Consider the following 11,928-nt stretch of genomic DNA (forward strand, 5'->3'; position numbering starts at 1 on the left):
CAATATTATTTTTCTATTCCGAGAAGCCTTTGACCAGGAAGATACAATATAAAAAATAAGTTTATTGTTTGTTTCGGGAACCTCCTGAAAACCTATTTAAAGGAACATCAAACTGCTCAAGTTTTCTATAGATATTATCAAGCGACTGTTTACTCTCTGAACTCTTTGAAATTCTTAAAATTTAATGACAGACTTTAACTAAGATAGGAATCAGAAGGGCCTATAGGGGGAGCTCTCACACTCTATACTGGCCACAAAAGCCCTACAGAAAGACCTCTATGGTTATATCAGCCGCCCCTCCCCCAACATACCCACTTCCTCTTCTTGTCTACAAAAAAACTTCCTCTCTTTTGTTTTGCTGACTTGCACATGGCTCACCCTTGTGGAATATACCAGACTGTAATTCTTTCTCTTTTTTTAACCAAATAAATCCTTTTTGCTGCAGGAATACTTAACCAACTTTTTGTTTGTGGTCAACAAACCCCTCACCTCAAAACTTTTACTTTGCTGAGCTTAAATTATCATGTCATGATACTTACCCAATCCTAATCAAGCCCACATATTGAAAGAGCTACTTTGAAATAGACTTCAAAAAAGCCTCATAAATATCCTGACTTTGTCCATGCCCTTCTGAGATGCTACTAAGACCTTGTAAATGTCTTTTCTCTCTTACCGTATTAAGCGATACACTCAGTGTTGCCTTATCAACAGGTTAGTTTGGTGGTATTTTGGAGCCAGCATTGAACAGTTTTAGCAATTCCACTGAGATCTAATTGAGACCTCTTCATCATCAGGACCTAAGGCTCTCAATTTAAAAACAGTGCTCCCCTGAAGTTTATAAGTCTTGCTTTGGGCCTGGCTCTGTGTCCCATGATTAAGAAACTCACTTAAGAATCCTTTGATTATATGACCAGAGTGGAAAAACTTTTATCCTTGGTGGAAATCTGCCTTACTAGTAAAAACACTACTATTTGTTTCTGACTGTCCTTCCCATATCTTAATGTGCATCTTTAAGTAAAAATGCAAAGAAGTGAGGACAAAGAGTAAGTCTGCTCCTCAAGCTGGCCCCAAGGACTAAGAATTTAGGGAGGTTTTGTCAGGGAGGATCCTTTTAGGGTCCTTGGCTGGATCTGAAAGTTAAACTGACTAAGACAGATTAGCAGGAGAAAAGCAAACAAATTTATTAATGTTAAGTTTTTACATTAATACTTACACCATGACACAAGGGTCTTCAGAAAGAAATGAAAGCCCAAAGAAAAGTTTACACCTTAGCATTTTTATGTAGGTTTAATGAAGCGTGGACAGCTGTAGAGAAATATGATGGGTCAAAGAGTATGAGGGAAGCATAGTAAACCAAAGAAACAGCAAATGCTGATTGTTTGATTTTTTCCTGCTTCAGGAAAGAAGGCAGGAGCCGGGGAAGGTATGCTTCTGCTGTTGTCTCAAACTCCTTCAGCTTAAAATATTCAATATGCCATATTTGGGGGCAGTGTGTCCTGAACTCTGTCAGTTTCTTCTTGACCAGGATTCTTTGGAGAAACTATGCTTTGGGTTAGTTTTTAAAACCTTATAAGAACTTTTCTTACTCTTGCTGTTGTGTCTGTGAGACTGATTCTGAGAGAGATCTCCTGTCCAAACTTTCTGTCCCATGAGAACTGGAAATTCAAGTTTTCTAGTGGCAATGTCCCAGTCATTTGGATGGGGACCGAAACCATGAGGCACACAGACACTTTTAACAGTTTCCAGCCTCTCAGAGGCTTATCTCAGTCTAAATCTAATGATTTAACATTCCAGGCTATATTCCTGTCTCTCATATGTACTTACTTATACAAAGTCCAAATTCATGAACTTACATTCTACATGGCATAATTTCACCAAGGATAACTTAGAATTACAGAATTTTGACACAAACAAAAAGTGTTCATTTGAGAAACACCTTTGAATAAAAAGGAAATAAATATCAAAAAATCTGCATGTTTTGATTGATATAAAGAGCATCTAAAAGAAATTCAAACTCCAAAATTGTTTCCTTAAGTGATTCTTTGGCCAAACCAAAAGAAAAATATGACACACTTAAAACTATCTTTCTTTTAGATCATGTCCACAACTCACAACTTGACACAAATGGCCCTCACCTTACTATTTCTCCTTCCCCATGCTGTGTTCTTCCATTTCCTTCTGCTTCTATCTCTTCTCCACCTATACCCTTCTCTCCTGGCTGGCCAGAAACCCTCAAAGCTAAATTACCTCTTAAAGTTAACCCCTTTCAGAACAGAAAAAATCCCTGCCTTTTAATTCCTGGTATCAATCTAAGCTGAGAAAAAAAGATTTGCCAAAGCCTAGATAAGATATAGTAAAATTTACAAAGAAATTTAGAATAGTGTTAACGTGTACATCATCCAGAGCTCCCAAATCCACATCTATTAATTCATATGTTAGTAGGAACCTTATATACAAACAATCAGATGAAGTAGGTGGAATGGGAAGCTCCGGAGGCCGACTTAAAAGACACAGAATTGCATTGGAAGCTCCAATTCAGTCCTATAAGCAAAGAAAGGATGAGTCCATTGGAGACATCGAGCATAATCTTTATAGTACCTTTAGACAGCATTCTGAGTAGATCCTGAAGCGGAGGTGACTCACTTTTTGTGAATGGCCTTAAGCCAGAAACAGGAGATTTAATATGCAAGGAAAATCTAAAATGGGGAAGCGTCCTATTGCCAGACCATTAATACTGCACTGTACATTTAAAAAGAGTCTGAGAACAAAAACAAAAACAGAATAAAAGATTTGCCAAAGCAGTGTTTTCCATTACTGCAGTGAGTGATGCACTCATCTTTGCCATACTGACAGGTTATTTGGATGATATTTTAAGGATACTCAACTCCACTTTGTAAAAGAAGGCCATCAGTACTCCCATCTTTTCCTCCACTTCTCCTCTCTCTTTCTACCTCCCAACTTTTGTCAGCTCTACCTTTACTTTTACATTTTTCCAAGGCTGACAGTATTTGTGGTCTATTTTATAACCATGGTTATCTTCCATTATTTGTCAAAAGGTGTATTCTAAATATTGAAAACCACCCGCTGAAAGTCATATCAACTTTTAGTTTTCTCGTATTTGAATCATGTTTGTCTTATTTGGTTCTCTTCTCTCTCTTCACTCTTCCCCTCCACTTCAGAGTTTCTAAAAGTCCTTTCCTTTATTCTTGAATTCTCTGCCTTTATCATGTTTTCCGTTTTTCTTGAAATCTCCAACATACTGCTTGCGTCATCAAATTGCCATTTTCATTCTCGAAACCTTCCTCCTGGCGTCCTCCACCTTCCTGTTCCAATATGTGCCATCTGTTCACATTCGATTGAAAGTTAGATGATGTATAGATTTGAGTTAAATATAACGTTTTTTTTTTTTTTAGAAATTGAAGGCATTGCGCCATTGTATTTTAGTTTTCCATGTAATTGAGAAATTTGATGTGAATCTAACTCTTGTTCCCTTTTCTCTCTGGAAGCTTTTAGTATCTTCTACTGATTCTTAATTTTTTTGAAAATTTACAATATTTATAAATGTAGATTATTTTTCTTTCATGCTGCTCAAAATTTGCTAAGCTCTTGAAGATATCAAGACTTTTATCTCCCTTCGGCTTTGGGACATTTCTGGAATATTTTCTTGTATTTTTTCCTTGATCATTTCTTTGCCTCCATTTGCTTTGTTCTCTCTTTCAGGAATCTTATTAGTGAAAGATGGGTGCAGGGTGATGGGGAGGCTTGTAGTCTTCTCTACTTGATAAATCTTAGCTCATCTTTTCTGTCTCTGTTTTTCTTTCTGCTCTACATTTAGGGACTCTTCTATGTTTCAATTTTCAGTATTACTATCATTGTCATAATTTTTGGAAATTATATTTTTAATTTCCAAGAGGTCCTTATTTGTTTAATTATTCCCTTTATTAGTATATAATATAGCCTGCTGTTCTGGTTTTTTAATATAATACACTAGAGATAGTTTTGCTGACTTCCATCAACCAAATTATTGGATTAAGGGAAACATCCCCTTCCCTCTGAGGAACACAATGACTGCCGCTCATGACTTATGACATGCTTATGGCTATTAGGCCACTCACTGGTTTTCCCATATTCCTTCTGCCATCAGTTGAGTTAAAGACCTATAAAGGAAAGTTGTGAGACTGGGGAAAAAATGGCATAGATGATAGAGGCTTTGTTCATCCCTCTTGTGACCAAATCAAAGTTGTGACAGAAACACAGAGCAAACAGCAAGCAAAGCCACCTGAGATCTAGATGAACAGAAGCCCTACATCTAGGGAGAGAAATAAGAAATCACCCTGTGACAGTAGAAAGTAGGAGGGGGCGAAGATGCGAGGCTGCCCAGTGGAGCAGCTGAGTGGGACAGAGGCTGCGGCCAGCAGGTGCAGCCAGCAGGTGCAGACGCCTACTAAAGGGCCATGTCTGCAAGTGGACATTTACGGTGAGGGACCTGCTTGCTCTGAGAACCAGTGCCTGGCTGGCTGCTCGGGGGGCATGAGGAATTGACAGAGGGGACACTGAGTTGTCTGAGGAAGGGCCAGAGGTGAGACTCTCTCCCAAGCAGAGATGCTGGAGGTATCCATTGTTCCTCTGTTGAGTGCTCCCTTCTCAGTGTGCAAGCTCAGCACCACCATAGTTGAGACATCATTAAACTGGATAACAGAGTTTGAGCTGCTCAGAGGATTCCCTGAAACTCTGCCTCCCCCAACTAGCTACCCCACCCAAGCCAAATCCAGTGGTGTCCTCGGTGAGTCCAGTGCTCCTTGGAGTCAACTCCAAGATTCACACTGGTGGCAGTTGACTGTGGTTCTGGTGTGACCTCTTAAGGGAACTATAAGCACAGCATTGCTCGCTGAATCTTAACAGGTGGCCCCAGAGTGGCACGTGCTGGGGCTAAACTTGATTTGCCGTTGAAACTCTCAGGACTGTGCCTCTGGACACCTACAACACAAAGCCACACTAATAAGACTGGAGACTTAGGAGCTTTGCTTAGTATATAGAAACAGACACAGAAAGGTAGCCAAAATGGGAAGGCAAAGAAGTAGAAACCATATGAGAGAACAGAACAGAGATAAAGGAATAATGAAGTCAAGCAATCTAACAGATGCAGAATTCAAAACACTGGTTATAAAGATGCTCAATGAACTTAGGGGAAGTGTAGATAAATTCAGTGAGAACTTCAACAAAGAGATAAGAAAACATAAAAATGGAAATAGAAATTATAAAAGGGAACCAGTCAGAAATGAAGAACACATTATCTGAGATGAAGAGTATATTAGAGGGAATCAACAAAATGAATAAAGAAGAGGATCGATGCTGTAGGCGTAAAAATTAAAAAATAAGAGATTGTAAGCTGACGAGGTCCTTACAATGTGTGAGGTCAACCAAGGGTTGCCTCACCTAAAAAATAATTTAAAAATAATAAAAAAAGAGGAGGATCGAACCACTGATATAGACAATGGAGAAGCCAAGGACATTAAATCAGAATGGCAAGAAAAAAGAAGCCAAGACTATAATAATAATTTAAGGAGGCTATGGGACAAAATTAAATGTAAATATCTCCATGTCATAGGGTTACTGGAAGGAAAACAAGAAGTTAAAGAGCTATTTGAAGAAATAATGATGAAAAACTTCTCTCATCTGGTTAAGGAAATAGACATACGACCCCAAGAAACACAGAGGGTCCCCCAAAAAGATGAAAACAAAGAGGCCCACACCAAGACACATTATAATTAAAATGCCAAAGGTTAAAGACAAAGAGAGAATCTTAAAAGCAGCAATGAAAAGCAGTTAGTTACCTACAAGGGAGTACCCATAAGACTGGCAGCTGATTTCTCAAAAAAAAACTATGCAAGACAGAAGAGCTTGGCACAAAATATTTGATGTGATGAAAACCCAGGATCTACAACCAAGAATAATTTATCCAGCAAAGCTATCATTTAGAGTCAAAGGACAGATAAAGAGCTTCCCATACAAAATAAGCTAAAAAAATTTAACAACACCAAGCCGGCATTACAGGAAATGTTGGAGGGACCTCTTTTAGAAGATAAAATATGTATCACAAACATAAAGAATGGTAATAACTACATTCCTATCAACAAGTACCTCAAATGGAAAAGAAATAAGTGGTCCAACCGAAAGACAGAGTGGATGAATGGATAAGAAAACAAGACCCCGACATATGCTGTCTACAAGAGACTCACTTCAGATTAAAAGACACACCCAGACTAAAAGGAAGGGGATGGAAAAAGACATTGCCTTGATGAATGAAACAATTCACATAGAGAAAGACAAATATCACATGATTTCATGTATGTGTGGAACCTAAAGAACAAAATAGACAACAACAACAAAAATGAAAATAAACTCATAGATACAGAGAATATTTTGAGGGCTATGAGATAGGAGGGCGATAGGTGGGTTGGGGGGATGGCGAAAAAGGGCAAAGGGATTAAGAAGTACAAATGGATAGTTATAAAATAGACATGGAAATATAAAGTGTAGCATAAGGAAAATGGTTAACGATGTAATAAATATGTAAGGGGGAAAGGAGTACTAGTTTTAGTGGAGTGATCACTTCATGAGTTATATAGATCTCAAATCACTATGCTGTACAACTAAAACTAATATATTATTGTATGCCAACTATAATTGAAAAAACTCATTGAATTGTACAATGTAAAGACAAATAACTAATTGTCTATTATATTTCAATAAAGTCAGAAAAATATAATGATGGAAAACAACAATAAAAAAAGGTGTGTTAACCTAGATGCATAGAAACAATGGATAGAACTCACCTAAAACAAAGATAAACATTTTACTAAATAATTATATGCCTGGGTGTGACTACCTACCATGACCTGCCCAGTTAGAAATTTATAAAAACAAACAAAAAAACTAGCTGTGTTTTCCCCCCAAATCTGTTAGACCAATGATGGTTGATTTTCATATATATATGAAAACTAATAAAATATTAAGAGAGTTGTTATTTCCATGAAAACTAAGTTGAATGTTTTAGAAAGACTTTTATGTAGAAGAGGCCTACGAAAACGAAAATTGTTGTTGATTTAGATGTGGACAAGAGCTGGGAAAATATAAAACTATATAAGAGTTCTGGCCTCAGATTTTTCTCGAGTATCTTAAAATCTGGCTCTACTTCAAAGAAAATGAAATTGGAAAAGGTCAAATGGAGTCTTATACATTTTGGATTAGTATTCTTTTCAATTGTGTAAATACTAAAACTACAAAACTGAGAAGCATATATACTTTGACATGCCATTTTGCAGAAGGAAACCCCAACATATTCTGAGATTTTCAATTTTTTAAGCCTGGAAGCTCCAAATATATCTAGTATAGAATTTTAAAAAGATCTTGAGTTAAAATTTAGGACTCAAATAGATAATTCATGTTATTTTGGTTCTTTAACATTTCTATTTGTATAAATAAGGAATTAATTTTACTGAGCTACAAATGGCCATTTCATAAAATAATATATTATCTAGTAATATTAGGTGGTTAAAAAAATATCAATTGAATAAACCATGTAAAATTCATGTAAGAAAGTATTAGTAAATAAACACAGAAATTTTAAGCTTTGACCCTTAAGTCAGTTGTATGAAAACCTGAACGAAAGAACATTGAAATTGGGGTGAAAGACCCAGCTCCAGAATTGTCCTAGCTATGTAGCTTTAGGCAAGTCAAAACCTTTTCTGAGACTCATTTCATTCATTGTAAAATAGGGATAAATAGCAAATGCTTACATGTCTAAAAGTATTTTTAAGAGAGCGAGAAAATACTATTTTTTTTAAACTTTGAGATTATTAGAGATTCTTAGGAAGTTGCAAAAATAGTACAGTTGGTCTCATGTTCCCTTCATTAAGTTTCCCTTGTTACATTTTAACTAACTATAATTCAATATCAAAACCAGGAATTTGACATAGGTATAACGTGTGTATAGCTATATACCATTTTACCCCACCTGTACATTTGTGCAACCACCACCACAATAAAGATATAGAATTGTTCCACCAAACAGATTTCCCTCATGTTAATCCTTCATAGTCGCTCTCACCCTACAACCCCCCACCATCTCTAATCCCTGACAACCACAAATATGTTCTCTATCTCTATAATTTTGTTATTTTAAGAATGTTAAATAAATAGAACCATACATTATTTGACCTTTTCATGTTGACCTTTCTCACTCGCAAGCTACTCTTGAAATCTATTCAAGTTGTTTTATGTGTCAATAGTTCATCTCCTTTCATTGCTGATAGTATTTCATGGTATGGATTTACCACAGTTTAACCATTCGCCTATTGAGAGACATTTTGGTTGTTAACAGTTACTAATTATTACCAGTGAAACTTCTATAATTACTGAGTTGTATGGTAAGTATGTACTTAGTTTTTAAGAAATTGCCAAACTTATTTCTGGAGTGGCTATACCATTCACTGTTTCTCTGCAGTGTATGAATCATTGTTTCTCTGCATCCTCCTCAACAGTTTAAAGCAGTTGAAGCAATAAAAGGTACACAAATCTGAGGTAGGTTGTTATTATTCATAGAATGCAGAAATGCCAATTTTTCTCTCTCTTCTAAGCTCTTGAAACTTCTATGTATTGGGCCATTTTCCTAGGTTGGCCAATAGGAAAAACAGAATGTGGTTATGTTGAAGCTAGGTTGATAATGGGATGACATGTCCTGCTGAGTAGAGTCAGGAAGTGGGAGGCAGAGAAGAATGTCCTATTCAGATCCTGGGGTGATAGTATGACAAGTGGGGTTACCTTAAATCATTCACATTAGATTCCATTTGTAGCACTCAGACTCCCAGCCATGATGAAACCATTATAATCTCAGGAGGGGGCAGAATAGCTAGACTAGCTTTTTTTCTCTTTTTTTTCTTTCCTTAGATGTGAATAGGGGGAGCATGAGGAAAAGAATTTAGGTGACATTTCCCATTATAGTGTGTTCTACTTAAATTAATCCAACACAAACCTAGAAATATAATATTTGTCATGGTAGACCTACATGCTAGGTTAGCATACCAGGTCATATGGATTTATAGGTTAATAGTACCGATTTAATTTAAAAAATAAAATATTAAAAAAATAATTACAGGGACACAACAGCTGGGAACTAGAACTGTCTGAAAGCATTTTAACTCAAGTATCTGGTGGCTGATGTTGGCTGTTGTCTGGGACCTTAGGTGGGCTATTGGCTGAAATACTTACTTGTGGCCTCCCCATGTAGTCTCGCTGTGTAGGCTAGTTTGTGCTTTTTCATCCCATGGAGGCTGGAACATAAGAGAACAAGGCAGAGTGCCTAGTATTTTAATGGTCTATTAAAAAAATTTTTTTTTGAAGTCTTGGAGGTCACATAGTGTATCTTGTGTTGCACTCTATTAGTGGAGGCAGTCATAGTGCCGTGCCCAGATTGAAGGAGAAGAAACATAGCACCCTTTACTCTGGGAGGAGTGTCGGGTCACAAGCATACTTCTAGGATTTTGGCTGAGTGAATTTTCATTGAGCTAAGTCTATGTGGGAACAGCTCTATTTCTGAGAAGAATCCGCTTTCCTTTTATTTTTTATTTTTTATTTTTTAGGCAAGGTAACCCTTGGTTGATCTCACAAATTGCCAGGACCTTGTCAGCCTGCGATCCCTTTTTTTGTTGTTGTTTTTGTTTTTTGTTTTTATGCCTATAGCACCTGGTCTTCCTAGGTGGTCTCCTGTCCAAGTACTAACCAGGCCCAACCCTGCTTAGCTTCTGAGATCAGACAGGATCGGGCTTGTTCAAGGTAGCATGGCCGTAGATAGCTCTCCTTTTTTTACATTTCTGATTTTGCTGTTGTTACGAACTTCTGGGATGGCAAGGGAGCCTTTGGATGGGCCTGACAGCACTTCTTCCAATGAGGCTGAGCAGATCTCTCACCCTGAAACAGCTTTTTGAGGAAAGGTTATGCCAGGGATGTGGGGTTGGGAGCCGATTTCCCTAACTAACGCTTTCTTAAGGGAAACGACCAGGGTAAGCAGGTTTTATACACCAAGATATGGGCTATTTGGATCAATAGGATCTCTTAAACTTGAAAGATGAAGGTGGGGGAAAAATATAAAGCACCGTTTGCCCAAAACTCACTCTTATATAGAATGTTAAGCAGAAAGAAAAGGAGATTTTGGGGTGAAAATTCAAATTTGTGAAGATCCTACTTAAGTGAGGTTGGCAACCTGTTCTATAAAATCAATTAATGACTTGTAAACTGTCAATAATCCAGGAATTTCCTAGTTAACTGAATGTTGCACATATGAGGTGCTCAGAGTAAAACATTGAGAACAAGTTTTTAAATTACTTAAATTTAAAATTCAGGAACGTGAGAAGAAGAGAGTAAAGTCTTAGACTGTACAGAATATCTTCTCTCTGCTCTACCACCACCTCCCACCCACACACATATGCACAGCACCACCTGGAGAACTACTCAGTCCATGAAACTCAGTTTGATGTCACCTCCCAGAGAGAGTTTCTCTCTGTCCACACTGAGCTAATTACCTCTTCCTTGATGCTTCTGCAGCTCTTGGTACATTCTTACACTGAACCACACTGAATTCTAATATGTTGTTTATGTGTCTGTCTCTGGAAACAGACTGAGAGATTTTTGAGGGCAGGAATGACAATATCCATCTTTGCAATCCACAAATTACAAATTACACAGTGCCCAGGATAGAAGAGGAAATGAATGAATGAAGAATGAAAAAAAGATGGGGAGGGGAGTAAAGAAGGCAGAAAAATAGGCAGGCAGGAAGGAAAGATAACGGTTGGATAGGTAGATGGCATATTTTAGCTCCCTGAACAAATTTTAGATCTCTAATAGAGATTATATAAGGAGTCTCTAGAATTCTTAATTATTCAAGTTATAGTGTCAATTGGTCTTGTTTTCCTTATATATTTCTCTTATATTTCATATCATCTTTCTGTTGACAAAGAGGTAAACCCAGACAACATGCCATTACAAGTTGTAGCTTCGAAAACTTTTATACAGTATTATTATAATTAGTTGATTACTCTTCTTCCTCTTTTCACAGTCTATCCACTTTTTTATATTAAAAGATTTTCAACATTTAAAAACCAAATGTGTGTTGTGTGCCCTAAGAATACAACATCTGGCTATAAGTAGTTTGTAAAAGTCAGTCTTCTCTTCTTAATGAAAAAAACAATTTTTCCCTGGAGAAATTCTTTTTAACTTACTACAACCTATTGTGAGTTTTAGAGCCTCCATGAACTCAGAGGTTTGATAAAAATTAACCTTTTAATGCCAGTGCTAGGATTACATAATAAACTTATAGAAAATTTAGATTAAAATGATATACTTTTTTACTCTTAGGTTAGCATTTTATTCACAGTATCTATAGCTGTTAGAATATATAAGCCATTATTTACCATGTTTGTGTAAATTAACATCGGTGGTGTTCCACATGTAGGCTGGTGGAGGAGTCTGTGCTGGGGGCAGGCATCGAGGGGGTGCATTATGTGTAGAGATTTAAAAAAACATAATAAAACCAACTAAGAGTCAGTCTGCTTTTTATTATCGCCATGTGCCAACAATTCTAAACATTGCCAGCGATAAAATACTCCTCCTTGAAGAAGTCTTTTGTTGGTTAACTTTGAAACAACTGCAGTGGTTACTGTTGACTTATAATAATATATATATATAAGCTTCAAATTAGCACATTTTAATCAATTAGGTTAGTAAACATCACATTCTACATGGAAGTTAATTCTGAGTACCCCTTTATTCAGTGGGTTCCCTACAAACATGGGGTTGGCAACACATGTTCCTTTTGAGAATAAGTTTGTTAACAGTGCTGGCTGTTGGGAATTGTGCAAGCTCTCTTCCGGC

At 36.9% G+C, this 11,928-nt stretch overlaps 1 protein-coding gene and 1 pseudogene across 9 annotated transcripts in view; both read right to left on the bottom strand.

The window, feature by feature from the left end:
• Positions 1 to 11,928, bottom strand: part of HPSE2 (heparanase 2 (inactive)) — a 577,707-nt gene that overhangs the window by 91,140 nt on the left and 474,639 nt on the right. The gene's annotated exons all lie outside the window — the stretch shown is intronic.
• On the bottom strand, positions 9,733 to 9,851 carry LOC118604802 (annotated as a pseudogene).

Source organism: Rousettus aegyptiacus, unplaced genomic scaffold (assembly GCF_014176215.1).
Source record: "Rousettus aegyptiacus isolate mRouAeg1 unplaced genomic scaffold, mRouAeg1.p scaffold_m13_p_6, whole genome shotgun sequence".
NCBI lineage: Eukaryota > Metazoa > Chordata > Mammalia > Chiroptera > Pteropodidae > Rousettus > Rousettus aegyptiacus.